The sequence below is a fragment of the Alligator sinensis genome, unplaced genomic scaffold (genome assembly GCF_000455745.1).
Source record: "Alligator sinensis unplaced genomic scaffold, ASM45574v1 scaffold190_1, whole genome shotgun sequence".
Classification (NCBI taxonomy): domain Eukaryota; kingdom Metazoa; phylum Chordata; order Crocodylia; family Alligatoridae; genus Alligator; species Alligator sinensis.
In genome coordinates this window covers 300,323-304,185 of record NW_005842847.1, presented here as the reverse complement: position 1 = coordinate 304,185, position 3,863 = coordinate 300,323, and positions in this window count along the sequence as shown.

The following is a 3,863-nucleotide window of genomic DNA, read 5'->3' as shown; positions in this document are numbered from 1 at the left end:
GGGTTCCACCATTTTTAAATCAGCCTTTGTGGGCAGAACTTCTCTTGTGTTATGGCTAAAGACCAGCTTCCAATCACTTATACATGTAAATTGTAATGTGTGTGTCTGGCCCCAGTCAGCATTAAGGAGGTGGCTTATCCTGCTGTTTGCCCTGCACAGGGAGCGATTGGTGGTGGCAGTCAGGGCTTGCAAACCCCACTGTGGTACCCTGGGGGAAAAGGGTGGGGGAATAACCCCCCTCTCTGCCCCCTCTGCCTCAAGGGGCCATGCTGGCTGGCCTCTGGCTGCACCCCTGCCCCTGCTGCTGGAGTGGCAAGGAGGGAGCAACCCTGGTGAGGGCAGCACCTCTTGTCATGGTGTCCCAGGGCATGAGCCTCCTCCTGGCAGGGGGGCTGGGCTGTGGGAGGTGGCGGGGGTGGCCCATGGCAGGGAAGGCTGTCACAGACTGCATGGGGTGAGCAGCGGTGGTGCTGGGGTGAGGGTTTGGGGGCCATAGCCACTGCTCCAAGCTCTGGCACCCCCACTTGCCCACGCAGTCCATGGCAGCTCTGGTCCTCCGCTCACGGCCCCTTTGCCGAGAAAAGTCTTGCACTCCCCAGACACCATGATGGGGATTACTGCCTCCATCAAGCGCCCTGCCCCCTCACTGCTCCAGAGCAGGGGTGGTGGTGGTCAGGGCAGGCAGAACCCAGCTGTGGTCCCCTGGGGGCAGATGGGGGAATACCTTCCATGCCCTCTCTGCCTCAGGGGCCATGCCAGCTGATGTACTTCCATGACCCTGCCCCCGCCGCTGCAGCCACAAAAGGAGAGCACCAGGTGGACCCCAAGTCAGGTCCATGCCAGGTTCACTCCAGGCTACTACTGGGGCTGACCATGCCCCTGCCACTAGAGCAGCCAGTGGAGAAATACTTGGGGAAACCTCTTCCCTGTTCTCTTCTGGGGCCACCTGGCCAGACCCCGACCCTGCATGTCCCTGCTCCGGATGGGGAGCAGAGAGCAGAGCCCAACCCAGAGACCATGTTGGGATGCTGGGGAACTCTGGTTTAATTTAAACCAGAAAAGGGCCTGGGGCAGAAGTTGCATAAACCGTTTTGAGTTCAATCAGTTAAGTCTGATAGTACACTCAAACAAGTTTATCTCAGATTGGTTTTGGCCATTGTGCAACTGGCTTATGTGCACCGAACTGAAGTTCTGTTACAGGTTTAAACCAGTTTCTGATCACTTAAACTGGTTTATATGTAATTTCTGTTCCTAGACAAAGATTCCTGATTCGCTGAAGCTCAATAGTCTCTTGGCAGAACACCAAGAAGTGTTATGCCGCCAAACTGAGCTGAATGGGAGGAACTCTATGGAGGCCTAAATTAGAAATGATGTGAGATGCCTTGGAAGAACTAGAAGGGGTAGAGGTGGGGAGCAGGGCCATCTCCTGCCAGATCTGTGCTCTCAGCTTCTCAACACCATCAGGGTCAATGAAAACCTGTAGAAAACATTTGGGAAATTCTGCCAGGGCCTGTTTCCCTTCCTCCCCTTCCCCCCACCACTCCCCTGACTCCTTGCCCCAGTTCTGCAAACCTTGCCTTTGCATCTCAAGTGCTGAGGAGTAATCCATTTCTTTAGCCTACTTTGCATGTTTAACTGCAAATACAGATGTATGTGAAATATTGCAGATCCATAAATAAGGCCTCATGTGGCTATTATGCTGAAATTAAACATTTATACTATAATTGATGTAATCTAGTGATGTAATCTAGTATTATAAAGCACCATATATTAAGGAACAGTCTCCAAGCTGGAGCATGCTTCACAGGGATAAGTGGAGCAGAAAATTCAAGTTCAAATGCAAGATGCACTTTCCATTCCTTTAGACATGTTGGGCACTGACCATATCTAAGGCAGCTGGGGCATCCCATCCCAGGAGGTAGTAAGCAGGCTTGGTCGGTACACAGAATCCACCTCACTGCATACTTATTGCAGAAGAAGCTCAATTAAAAGGTTTTTCTACCATCCTGTGTGGAAGTCAGGTACAGTGTTATGACTGATATCAGGGAAGAAGGATCTCCTGACATCTTCACACTAGCATGGTTGTGCTTGGAGAACTTTGGGATGAAAAAATAGCTTATCTTGGAAAAGTTGGTGGTAGCTTAATGGGAAAGCTATGTGTGGGGCCAAGAAAAGAGCAGATCATAGAAGTATGGCTTAGTGAGAGAGACAACATCTTAGAAGTCAAAGGGCACTGGGTTTGGACCTTTAGCCTCTACCAACAATGGCTCTGTGGGTAAGTACCCTAAGCAATAGGCTATTGAGCTAAAAATTGAGAGGGCCTTCCTCTGGCTTCAGATAGGTGGTAGTCACAGCTTTTCTATGACCAAAGATTCAGGGGTATATATGCATCCCCATGACTCTCTTCTGCCTTGGACTCTGTGTATCCATAGTGGAACCTTCAAGTACACTAAGAGGGGAAATTCATGGCAAAATGGATCAATGCAAGTAGAAATAGGAGCTAATATCTGCCTATGTGTCAACAGTATCATGTGCATGACCCTGTAAGTGGCATTTGGACACATAAATGTGAAATAAGTTGTGTGCCTAAGTGTACTGGTGCCAAGTGTATTTCAGTCTAAGTATTAAAACATACAACCCAGTTCAGAAGTGCCTAGGACTTCACATGTCCATAACTACATAGTTGGAATGCTGCTGAATTGCATAATACATTAAAAAGCATGTAAAATCCAACAAAAAGGCATGCATGTCTTTGAGAATCCCATCCCCCATCTTGTGTTTCTAATGCTCTCAAGTGTTGTAATTAGTTCTCTCTCCTGTAATAGTTCTCTGACCAGTTATTATCAAATAGTCAGTAAAGTTTCTACAGTACATTCATGGTAATTCATTAACCTAGTCACACACCTTTCTAATCCCTTCAAGTCAAATATTCAAAGACTCACCTTCTTGTACTGGGAACCGAGACAGATGTGTAATTCAGCAGCTGCAGTCATGACTGGGCAGGCCTGCTTAGGATCCACTCTGCTTACCCTGTATGAGGAGGGGGCTAGAAAAGGTGCCCTAATTCCATCTGTCTTATTTCACCTGACTGGAAAAAGTATCTGGTGGGATCACTCCATTTGTGGTCCAAACCAAGTAATGAAGATTCCATCCTGGAACACCTAAACCCTGATGAACAACCCTAATAGTGCCTTAACAGATCAAAGGACAGCACCTGCAGCCAGAGAACTTGCACTATTTGCTACCAACATGGCTGTATTCAGTAAAAGCAGGTGGTTTGGTTAGGAAAGAGGCTGATCACAGACCATGATGGTGACTACACCAATTTTTGGACAGGGAAAACTGAAAAAGAAAGACACATCCATGGTTCTGATTTTGCTCTCAAGACCAAGATTGTGACTCAGATTCCAGAACGTCCAGTTAGCATCAACACTCATCTCGTGACCCTTCTCCTTCAACTGACAGACAGACAACATGAAGCATTCATCGGTGCATGCACCCTGACCCTTGATGCAGATGATGAAACAGAAGAACTCTATTCTCAGCTCAGCCAAGTCCTGTTATCTGTCCCCACTGAACCAAGGAAGAGTTTAAATATTCAGTGTTTGAAAGACTTGCTTAAAGTTATCATCTCCAGCAGTGCCACAGTGATAAAGTCTTGGATCTCCTTAATGATCTTGACAACACTGATCACTGGAAGAGCCTCAAGAAAAAGCCATGAGATGCACAAAACAATATCTTGGCTTCTCTGCAATGGAGCATTAGGACTGGCTTGATGAGAATGGGAGGGAAATTCAAACTTTCTTTGACAGAAAAAGGAGAGCTTTCAAAGCTTGGAAGAATGACACCATCTCCAAACAGAA